This window comes from Convolutriloba macropyga, chromosome 3 (assembly GCF_964194025.1).
Source record: "Convolutriloba macropyga chromosome 3, txConMacr16.3, whole genome shotgun sequence".
Classification (NCBI taxonomy): Eukaryota; Metazoa; Xenacoelomorpha; order Acoela; family Convolutidae; genus Convolutriloba; species Convolutriloba macropyga.
The window spans coordinates 5636779-5649295 of record NC_134470.1 but is presented as its reverse complement, the minus strand read 5'-3'; the positions used below and the strand labels follow the sequence as shown (position 1 = coordinate 5649295).

The window sequence follows — 12517 nt, the reverse complement described above, 5'->3', positions numbered from 1 at the left end:
TCTGCCTGACCAATTATAAAGTAGACAGTTATTAATTCAGACTTCAACTAAGTGGAGGAAAGTCTTTTGTGGCAGTGGTGAAGACTTTAAGCCTAGATTTAATGTGCACTAACTTCTGTCAATCAAAAATAGTTTGCAATTCATTTTTCTCTGCATTTATTTCAAGCTTTGCGATCGGAACGATTGAGGCACGAACGATTGACAACGTTCCCCAGGTCTCCATTTTTCAAACCTCGTCCTCTTTAAAGAACGCTGTTGAGACTTCCGTCCTGATAGTTTTTATTGAATTATTGTGTTAAATAAACATTGTTATTTTTTACTAAAAGACAATTGTATTGCCACAATCGATTTGTACCAAAATTTTGCTCATGTTTAAAGATAAAGTTCAGTATTAAATACGCTTCGCACGCAACAGAATAACCGCTGAGAAATATGGATGCGACAGTTGGTCTTCTGATCACAGTTTTTGATCAATTTGATCTAATACTACGTGCTTTGAGATTCTTCTATAAGGAGGAGAGAGCAAGCTGTTACAGTAGGAGCGAGTGCTCCCACCAAAAGATTTTAATTACCATTGCGGTATTTTTTGGAATCTTCAGACAAAATCATGGTAAACTATATTACCAATTTCATGTTTTATTAAAGTAAGACATATCATAATATACTGTTTAATAGTGTAAAACAAATTAGTACAATCGTTCATCGGTCGCCATAATCCACACTGTTTGAACCTTTTTACGTGTATTAAGATTGCTTCTGACTGAGTAAAAGAGATAAAGTGGAAAAACTCAGCCCCTTTATTTGGTTAGGTGACCTAAATAGTTGGGTGACCTACTTAAGTTTGGGTTCATCTGCTAATCTTCAAAATTTTCTTGCAAGACTAGCAACCAATTTTTGCACTACTATTTTTGCATGATTAACAGCCGATTAGCACTTACAGAAAACCAAACAAAGACATGAACCAAAAATCCCAATTACACAAACAAAAACAAATAATCGTATATGACGCAAATGGTATTTTCCATAGTTTCTGTTTCAAAATATCCTGTTTTTCTCTCAGAAACTACAGTTTAAAAATTCTAAAAGAAACACAATAGAGTCACCTCTGAAAGACATAAATTTGTTTGTTTTTAAAAGCGATAGCGGCTGTTATTGGGGACATCAGGGTTTTTTTTACAATTAAGAATTTGAATTGTATTGGGGCTCTGGTTTTTTTTACGACACGAAGAGTAGTATTGGCTTTCTTAAGGCTTTTTTATAACCGGAAGTACTATTCGTTCAGACGCTGTTTTGATCTAAAAGCTAAAGTGAGTAAAATTGCCGTGTGAACTAATTTCATATGAGCGAGACAAGTTTTTTGATCATGCGCTGCTTTTTGTGAATGACGTTTTGACTTTGAAAAGTAGTTTTTGACTGAATTTCTCATATAGATAACCGTTTTTTCGTCTAAGTGGCCCTATTTTTTTGCTTGACGTTTGTTTTTTTTATTAGAAACAGTTTTTAATCGATGCTATATTGAAATGTCAACCTCAGAAATTGATGCCAGTGTTTTGCAGAGCCTGAAAATGCGTTTCAAGTTCAAAATTGGCACGAATTTTTGATTTTTTAGTTGATTTTCGGCTTTTTTTCTATTAATTTCTTCATTTTTGGATCTTTCAGCCGTCTTGTCAAAAATCAGTTATTATGGCAACTTCCCTCTGATATTTCCCATGCTCATTGCTTCTTTGTACCTCGATGTAATTTTGTTTTAGAAAATTGTACATATGCTAATCCGATTTTGGAAGTTTTCTTCCAATTTTTGCCCGTTTATATTTGTTTTTTGGTTTTAATTACTACAAAGTTTTTTGTGCAACATGTGGGACTTTAGTTTCAATTAAAATTCAATCTTTTTTGGCGTAAAGTATTTGAGAAGCAGTTAAAATTTTTTCGTAAATGCAGTCTTAAAAATTTTTTGACATTTTTTTTGCAAATTGTTTCAATGCTTCGTATATTTGAATTCTGCTTTTTCTTTCTTGGTTTCGTACAGGAGGACGGATCTTTGTCTCGGATGGCTCGTTTTTTTCCTATGTCTCGAATGCTGAACAATTAAATGTATTCGTTTTTCTTGATTTTTTAATTTGATTTTTAACTTTCAAAACTTTGTTTTGTTAAGTTGTTCCTTTCATTGTGTTTATATTCTTCGCATTCTGGTTTATATCATTTTTGTTGTGTCCTGGCGTCTAGAATTTTTTTCATTAGATTTATTTCATTTTTTAATAAAAAATTAATGATTTTAGCTTTTTCCTATATTTTCGGCATTTGTTTGGTTTGCAATTGATATCATTCAACATGAGGCAGTACTGAGAGTTTGCCAAAAAGCCTTCTCCAAAATTTTCACTTTTTACTATTTATTGCAACTTTCCTCCGGCCATGGTTTTAATTTAAACGATTTTTGGCCTTCGAATATTAAACTGTTGCTTATTTATCTCTTTTCTTTGTTTAATTTAATTTTTGAATAATTATGAAATCATTTTGCCTAGCAAATGACCAATAAGGAAGAAGTATTTATTGTTTTGTGTTATTTGATTGCACTGGTTGGAAATCTAATTGTAGTGGTTTTCTGATTCTTAAATTTGAGCATTCTTTTTTTGAAAAAATTAACTTAGTTTTTAAGATTAATATCTGTGTTTTGCATTCGCGATCTTTTTGAGATTAGATTCATGAATAATTTGAGGCCAATTGATAGACCTGTCAGCCTTTTTAGCGTATCAGAACTCTGACAGTACTAATTCGGACTTTTTTAACGTTACCAAACGTTTTCAACAATATAAAATTTTGCTGCATTTTTCTCTTGCTGACAGTGGTTTAAATTTCACCAATTCTTAGATCAGACTTGGAGAGGTCAAGGGTGAATGGTTTAATACAAAAGGTAATGGCTTCCGCTGCAATTACCATTCTTTTGGGAAGTTTTGACGCTTCAAGTCTCTTCCTGAATTCTTCCGGCTATGTTTTTCAGATCTGGTCACACATTTTCATGATTTTTGAAGTCAAATTGGAGTATTGATTTTGGTCACGCCGAAACAAGAAGTGGAGCGAAAAAGCGATTTCCTTTGCGGCGTTTTTAAATTCTTTTGCTCTAATGTTAAAGTACAGTGAGAAAACGGTGTTTGAACAAAAATTCCCTTTCTCGCTATTGGTGTTTTTATCACATGCGGTAATTTCACTCTAAATTTTTACTGTTTTTTTTTTCAATTGTTGGATCGGATTTTTTTCGAAATGGTTTTCCCAACCCATTCATAGTTCATTCAGGCTTAGTTTTTTGTTTCCACCAAATCTGTCTTAGTCAATGAAAATTCTTTGAATTGTACGTCAGGACTTGTCCTGCTATGTTTTTTAATTCGTCGTCTCCATCGATGATTCTTGCGACCTGACTTCTTGGAATTGACTTCTTGGAATTGACTTTTTCACTAACTTCTATTGCTTTGCAGTTAAAATTTGTGTTCGTGACGTCATTTCTGCTTTTAGGTCAATTGTGTGACTTACCTCACTCAAAAATTGACTTCTGAACTCACTTATGGAACCTCAAATTTTATGAACATTCACTAATTATAGATCAATAGTGTGCATCTAAGTAGAACCATATTATATGCCCTAAATCTTCATTATTAGTCTATAGAAGGCTACAAGCGTCTATCGCGGCTATTTTCCGGCAATCTGCCGGCTATGTTATTAAATTGTAGAAATATTTCAGAAGAAAATCAATTGAAGTGTCGAATTGTGTGAATCTCGTACTAACAGAAAAAAGGATGATAAATTTGTTAGTGGTTCTCATGTTGCCTAGCAGTGTCCAATGAAACAGTGACAAATTAGTTTCTACTTAGCTAGCTGTAACAAACTAGTTTTTCTTTCAGTCTCAAAACTTTTTTCTGTCTCTTAAAAAGACGCAACTGTAACGCGAACAATTTCTACGCAGAAGCAACGATGAAGCGCTAATAAGAACTCAAGACATCAGAGCTCGACCTGAATGTATTTTAAAGATTCTATAATGATTAAAATCGAGTTGCAAGATCTTGTAAGGTTAACAGCCTGTTGAGCAACCATGCAAGATTATTATCATGCTGCTTAATAACCTGACACGAGTAACATCCGATCTCGGCAATAGTTTTCACGTATGATAAAATACGTTTTGAGTTAAATAGGTAAAATAGACCTTTAAAATAATATGAAACAATTAGTATAATAGTTTTTTTGCCGCCATATTCTGAAATATCACAATTTTTACATGTATTATGATACGTCCTAATAGAATAAAAGAGGTTAACTGCAAAAATTGACCCGCTTTAGTTGGTTAACCTTAATAAGTAACATAAAATGGACTCGAACGCTTACCCTGCAATATTTTCTTGTAACATCTCGCAAGATTAACAAACATTGTTGCACTACCATTTTTGCATGATTAACAGCCCAACAGCACTCACAGAAAACCAAAATGACAAAAAGAGTCTCAATTACACTTGAAAAGTAATCGTATATGTTGCAAATGTCTTTTCTAATGGTTTCTGTTTCAAAACATCCTGTGTTCTTTTCGGAAACTCTAGTTCAAAAATTCTTAAAGAAACGCATTAATGAGTCAAACCTCTGAAAGCATAAAACTGTTTGTTTTATTAAAATTTAGTAATATTTTCTCAATTCCACCGAAACGTCGATTTGTGTGAATCCCGAACTAACAAGAAACAGAACAATAAACTTGTTAGTGGTCCGCGTGTTGCGCTAGTTTTGTTCCATGAAAGTAAACAGATAGACCAATAAATTAGTTTAGAACATTAGAACACAGTATAATGATTCCTTTGTCGCTGTTTTAAAACATATCTCCAGTCTAATCATTTGTTAAAATAGCACGTCTAAGTTTCACGTTGTTGGACAAAAGAGTCAAGTTTTTGTTGCAATTTTGGCGTTTTTTATTATCTTGAAAGTTGCAATAACATTAGCAACATGCTGCAAGGGTACAAAGGGGACATCAAGGGCTTTGGAGGCATCAATTGAAGTCTTATGTCATCTTCTTTGAAATTGGCTCTGAAACTTTAGGCTGAAATGTTGTCAATATCATCAGTACATCAATTTGTGGGAAAGGGGTAACTCAGGTTGCCTAAAACCGGAGCGAGAAAAATCGAAAAAAACTACGGAGAAAAAACGCGTGCGAGACCGGAAACGGGGCAAACGAACGTGCCGTAAGCCGTTTTTACCTTTACGACTCGTGTTTCTCCATCTCCTCCTGGCTTTGTCTCCATGACTCTTCCCAGTGGCCAAATGCCTCTTAGTGTTTGGTATTTCAACACCCAAACAATGTCGTCCACTTTGAGCGGTCGATCGTTGCTGTTTGACCATTTTGACCGTCGGCTAAGGGTTGGCAGATACTCTTTCACCAAGCGTCGTCATATATGGTTTATCAGCTTCTGCGTGTTCTTCCATGTTTTCAAGCTTGCAGGTTGCTGGTCTCCAACGTTGTATGCTTTGATCTTCTCTTTTGTTATTTAAAGGAACAGAAGACTTTTCTTTTGGTCTAACTGTGGCACTTGCTGGTTGATTCATTGGCATATCGGGAAATGTGATCAACTTTGAACTAGAGAACTGGTTCAATTCTCCAATTGATGAGTGAATTAATTCCGGCTGGTTATCAATAGATTCAACAGGAAATGTAACTGCAGTTTGATTCACTGGAATGGAGGGTTGTTGAAGTGAAGCAAACTAGTTAAAAGTGTTTTCTTGCTCTCTGGGATCAGCGTTGTGTTCTGGGGATTGAGGATTACTCAATACAAATCTGTCCTGAATGTTTGCTCTGGATAATAGGGTTGATGCTGGTGTTGGGGCTGCTAACAACGACTTTGATTGATTTATCTGTTCAACCGTCGTAATATTTTTTTTACTGATTCTTCAGTCAATTCTTTAGTATCCTGCGCAAATTCTCTGTTGCTCTGAAGGAATTTTGAGAGGAGGTTGGGTTTATCTTCTCCTTGCGGAAGGAAAAACGATGGTTTCGCCGGTCTTGGGGGCACTGGAGGGGAGACATCGCTGGCAGGGTTCTTTACTGTCATGTTGTTTTGCTCTGAGTTTTGGGAACCGGTGTCAATCGATGCGACTCGAGTTGTCTTCTTGAGGACTGTGAGACGCAGCTGATGTCATCGCTCACTCGAGTTGATGATTGACTCAATTGACCATCATCGTCGAGACTGTTGACTTCTAGTTCCAACTTTTCTAGACAAGAGATCAAGATCGATTGACGTTTCATGACTGAGTTTATGCTACTAGAGCTTACTTTTTCCATCATGATGCTGTCAAGGTTTGTCTTCAGCTCTTCAACGCTCTCCTTGACTTTGTTGATCAACAAAGAAAGAGTGCAGAAGCTTTCTCTGCTCAACGGATGTCTGTAAGAGATCAAGCTGATTTTTCATGTTGAGCTCAGTCATTTTGAATTTGTTCAATGCATATTGTAACTTCTGGATGTTTTCTTTTGTCATCTTGATGAACCGGCTGTAGTCAACTCGTAATGGTTCTGTCGTATGTAAAGTAAAGGTAAAGAACGGCTCGAAATTTACGGAGCGACGACTTTTTGGTAAACTAAAAATCTTTTATGTTTATGTAGGCTAATCAGCCTCGCTTTTTCGTTCAAAAGTAGCGACGCAACTTTTCACGAAAACAAGAGTCCTAAATGTGTTTTTTTTGGTGCTAAATCTAGCTAAAAGTTTGCTTAAAAAAAGGAAAACTAAGCGTTCGCGCGTGTGTACCGTTGATTTGTTGAACAGGACCAAATAATTGCTTTCAATTTTTTTACATATTTTACTTTGCAACAATCTCTTGTAAGTTTTATTTCTCCTTTAATCACAATCAAGGTACCAGAAAAAATTTACTGGAGTGTTTTCTTTTTTTTTGCGTGTGGAGTTTTAGGAACAAATAAAACCTAAAAACCAAACAAACTAAATCTATATTGATACTTCTGCAAAAAAAGTTAATTTTGTTAGAATTTAAAAATGCGGTGCGACGAAGCAACGTGAGCTACAGACAAGCAGAGAAAACTGTTTGCTTAAATGCTGGGTCTACTTTGAAGCTCTTTTCCAAGAATTTCTGTTTTGCGATTCTTATGAAGTTAAGGACAACTGCTACCAATAAACTGCTTGTATTCGTTTCTGGATAGTATCTGACACCTATGAATTGCTCATCTATTTGGTGACTACTGCGACCCAAAGGAAACACACTCCTCTTCAGTTGGTGACTACGGAGACCAAAGGGGAAAAAGGGACTTCTTTCGGCAACTTCTGAGACCGCGGACAAAAAATAAGAGACGTTTGAGGTTTCCTACTTAATGGGACTATATGCGTGAGCGAATTTGAGTGGTGAATTATTCGAGAGCTTTTGATTTCCTTCTTTTTGAGAAAAAAAGAAAATAGATCTTATCTTCTCTTTTTTATTTCTCTTGAGAGGGTATTTTCAGTGTATACTACTCAATTAACTAGATGCGCGGCTAGTAGTTTGAAAAAATGAAAACAAAAAAAGTTTATATGTCGGGTTTTCTTAGGAATGCATACTACCCCATTAACTAGGCTCGCGGCTAGTAGTATGCAATTAAGATCAAAGAAAACACAAATCTTTTTGTAGTTTTTTTTTGTCAGAAGCTTTTCAGGAATTTTCTGTCTGTTTTTTTTTCGGTTTTGCAGAATTGTTATATAGTTTCCCAGCTTGTTTTGTAATGAAATGAGGAGGTTTATCAAATAGCTCTCTTTGAAAATTGATTGACTTTTTTTAATAAGAAAAAAACGTTAGAAAAAACGTTTTTTGATTTTTATATAACAGAGAAACAATTTGGTGTCTTTTCTGTTGCTTCTGTGCGGTTTTGCAAAAGGATTAAATAAATTTCCAGCTTGTTTTCAAACAAACAGTAGGGGTTTTTTTGAACGCTTTCTTTTTATCTACTGAAAATTTCCAATTAACGTTAGAAATTTGTTTTTTGAATCTTTTAAGTAAAAGAAGCAATTTTGCAAATATCAAGTTTCCTCTTTACAAACTTGTATTTTCAATCAACTGATTTTGAAGCTTGTTTTCCAATAGAACAAGGGGGCTAATCAATGGGTTTCAGTGGAACTATTAAATGTTTTATTCAAAACGTTAGGAAAACGTTTTTTGAATTTTTTGAGTCAAAGAAGCATTTTTTGTCAAAATTGAGTAACCTCTTTCGTAAAATGCATAGCCGATAAACTGACTGCGACGCGTGTTTTCTGACAAACCCAGGGTGGCTAATCAATGGGTTTTTTGTTTTTGTTCAAAAGTTTTCATTAAAACGTTAGAAAAACGTTTTTTGATTTTTGACGCTCAAAAAGGAACTTTTGCGAATTATTCATTTTTTGGGCAAAAAATTTTACATGAGGAGTTCAACCAAAGTAAGTTAATTTTAGGTCCAACTGAAGTGTTCTAATCAAATAAAAATTTTACTTTCATGTAGATTTTTGCGACAAATTGAGAAAATTGTTTTTGAGTTCTTCCGATGCAAAAAACGCTATATCGTTATTTTCGTGCAATTTGTGTTTTTTTAGTTAATTGCTGACTTGTAGTTTCTCATGGCTATTTCATTCATAAACCATCAGCAAAAGCTCGTTGGGGGACAATTTTTGTTTGTTTGAGATTTTTTGTTGCAAAAAAATCACGTTTTTTTGGATACGTCTAACCGGGGAAAGGACTTCTAAGGTGACGTCTGGAACCTCGGGCGATCATCTCTTGGTGACGTCTGTAACCAGAAAAAAAATGTCAGGCCTTCTTGATCGGGTGACGTCTGAAAACCCTTGAAAAAACTCTTCGTCTTTGGTTGGCTCGTCTGCAATAAGAAACTTTTCCTCTATCGTAGTCTTGGATATTAGTCTTGGAGTGTGCTCATTCCACCTCTTTGTTTCCAAAAAAAAATTAAATTACATTCAGAAGGTTCTATGTCCTTTTTATCGAGGCGGGTGGTCGCCAAAATTATGTTTTAAAAAATATGTCTAGTCTAATCATTTTTTAAAAGAGCACGTCTAAGTTTCACGTTGTTGGACAAAAGAGTCAAGTTTTTGTTGCAATTTTGGCGGTTTTTTTGAATCATCTTGAAAGTTGCAATAACATTGGCAACAGTCGCCATATTCTACAATATCAAATTTTATGATGCGTTATGATAGAATAAAACAAGTAAACTGCAGCAATTTAGTCTTTTTTTTAGTTGGGTGACCTTAATAATTAACTCAAACTTGAGCTCGAACTCTTGTCTTGCAAACTTTCTTGCAATATCTTGGAAGGATAACAGCCAGTTTTGCCCAACTATTTTTACATGATTAACAGCCGAATAGGACTCACAGAAAACCAAAAAGGGTGAACCAAAAAACGGCAAATAATCTATAAAAACAAATAATTTTATATGGCGCAAATGGTATTTCTATGGTTTCTGTTCCAAAATGTATTCTTTTTCTCTCACAAACTATACTTAAAAGTTTTTAGAAAACCCAATAATGAGTCAGATCTCTAAAAGACATAATTTTGTTTGTTTTCCTTGAATTGTAAAATATTTTCTCAGAAATTCAATCGAAACGTCGAATTTTGTAAATCCCAAACTAATGGAAAAAATAGCGATAAATTTGTTAGTGGTTCTCATGTTGCGCTAGTTTTTGTCCCATGTAACTTAGCTAGCTGTAACAAACTAGTTTTTTTTTATTTTGAGTGTTTTTGCCTCCTAAAGTGGACGCAACTGTGATGTGGGGGATTTCTACGCAGAATCAATTATGTTGCGTTAATATGAACCACTTATAGCAGAGCTCGATCGGAACGTAATATCAAGAATATCGAAAGATAAACATAGTCTTAAACGATTTTACAAGGATAACAGCCCGTTGCACGATCTTGAAAGGTTAAGAGCCTGTTGCAAGATCTTCCAAGACTAATATCCTTTGCAAGAATTTTGCAAGATTAACATTTTTTTTGCGAGAACCTCGCAGGATTAACATCCCGTCTCTGCCATGGTTTTCAAATGTAACAAGATACGTTTTGTGGAATTAAAGAGGTAAAATAGACCAAATGGTCAACTTCAATTGGTAGGGGCGCTTGCTTGCTAGTGTTCTGCAGGAACTTGACAATGGTATAGATCTAGCGGCATGCAATATGAAAACTCAATGTAGCTGGTTTGCAAAACACAAGAGAACAGAATTACATTATGGTGTAATGATTTTTTACGCAAATTATGTTCAGCCTGTTTTGAAGATGACCACATGAAACACTCGGTCAGAAGTCAAAAAAGGAGCTGAACAAATGCTAAGCAGAATTGACAAAGCGAAAGTCTATATCACTGTTTATTTCGGTCTGGTAACACACTGGTGTTCGCTCGACTGGGTTTGATCATAAACCAATTTGGGTCTCGACCAAAACCTGGGTTTGGAACCCACTATTGAGACTTGCCAGACAGATATTCAAACCTTGTCAACAGAATTGCAGCTTATAAAGGACTTTTGGTCACAACTATGCGGTCAGAAACAAGCGTTAGCAGTTAGTAAATTTGGAAATTGAGTTAAGAAATTTATGGGCAAAAGGGTCGATCGAGATATAATATCCTATTTAAGACAATGGGAGGCTGATTTGGCCGTTAAGGCGATGAAGGAAAGAAAACCCGAAACTTTCACGCTGTCCATTCCGAGCATCACAGAGGTGAAAAAAAAGAATGAAGTTGTCAAGGCGAGTTAAATATTCCAGATTTTTCCTATCAGTTGAAGCTTATTTTAAACCCTGTCTGCTGAAAATTCAACCCGCTCTAAAGTTGTATCTCAAAGTGGCGAACGGTGCAAAAATTGGCGACTGTGATAATTGGGAACTGAAATTACAATTTTCTTTAACTTTTGGAAAATTGTGATGAAGAGAGACGAAAAGTCAATTTATGTCTCCAAATCGAGCGAGTGAATTGTGTAGAGAACTCAAAACGGTTAAAACATTATGCATAAAAAGACATTCACACAACAACTTCTGGAAAATTGTGATGGAGAGAGCAAAAAGGTTACATGGACAACTAATTACAATTTCAGTGAGAAGGAATCGACTCAAGGATGTCAGGTGATAGAATGGGAAAGATTGTTCTCTACTCGTGGGTTCTTAAACAGTGATGAAAATCTGACACAGGCTGCAAGTTTCCCAGACGCTGTAGAGAGAACAAGACTCCAACCGATAAATCAAGACGCCAAAAAACAGAATATTTAAGAGCAGTTACATTCAGTTACATAGATAAATTCTAAGTATAGCAATCTATGAGTTTTTGATCTATTCGTTTTGTGACCGCCCAGTGTTTCTATGACCCGTGATTACAAATGTTGTGATAGAGCACGTTAATACGTTACTATGTAAAAATCACCTGCGCTTGCGGGTCTTAAATTTATACGCCCAATACGTGGGGGAGGGGGGGGGGAATCTAATCCTCGTATAATTATTCCTCGTAGAGAATCTAATCCTCGTATAATTATTGTAAAATTAGTAATTCTAATAAAATTGATTGTATTGACTTTATGCACGATTCATGTACGTATAATCACAAATATGGGTCTTTCACATTACAGTCCCCACGAAATTATAGACCCATTATGGTATAATTGGGGCCATTAGGGGGGGAGGGGGCTTCAACTTGTAAGTCCATTGTGCTGGAAGATTATAACAGCTAAAAACCCATATATGTATCTACCACAAAAAATCTGACATAGCACTGGCAGCATGTTTACTTTAATCAACTCTCGTTGCGATAAAAGGGAGTTGCGAAATTTTACAGGAGCAATAATTTGTCAGCGTCCAATTAGAACTGCGAAAATAGCAAACAGCAGCGGATCCCCGTTTTGAGATTAGTCTACCTTTTTGTCACTCTTTCCGCGCTATGACAAAAGGCGGAAAAAGATATTCGGATCTTTTCCGTTTATGCCCCCCCCCCCGTACGTTATACGCCCCCCAACTACAAAGCACATGTCATTACATAGTAAATTATTATGTAAAAATATGGCACGTGCGTCTGGGGGGTGTAAATAATATGCACCCACTAAGCTGGGGGAGGGGCGCAAACGGAAAAAAATCCGGGTAGTATAATCAATTGCAGTCTTGTGTCGGCTATATAACTGTTGTAACCACAACAAGAGTTGATGCAAAAACTGCCGCACAGTTGTCGCAATCGAGAAACTTCAAGCGTTTTTTTTGGTTTTGTCAAATTTGTTGGTTCAAAATATCTATGCAATGCCAAGTTACCTATGTGAAGTTTTTAAGGAACTTCTAAAGTTTTCTGCCTAAAAAACAATGAAACTTTTAACTTTTCGTTGGCAACAAAGTAGAAAATTTGAATATAGATTATGGAATAAGAGTTTATGACAGCGAGAGAAAAATAGCTTTAGGCAGATTCAAGCCATAATGAATCTGCTTTGCGGTGACTTAGGAGCAATTGTAAAAACTCAATTCATTGGGAGCTAATAACGTAACACTTTCAGTGAATCAATTTGACATTGTTTGCGAAAAC

The 12517-nt window shown here is 35.5% G+C and overlaps 1 long non-coding RNA gene across 1 annotated transcript; it reads left to right on the top strand.

The window, feature by feature from the left end:
* Positions 1-10261: 10261 nt before the first annotated feature.
* On the top strand, positions 10262-11292 carry LOC142336800 (uncharacterized). The gene is made up of 2 exons (XR_012758909.1): positions 10262-10527; positions 10602-11292. It is a non-coding gene; the product is annotated as an uncharacterized LOC142336800 (long non-coding RNA).
* The last annotated feature ends 1225 nt before the right edge of the window (positions 11293-12517 follow it).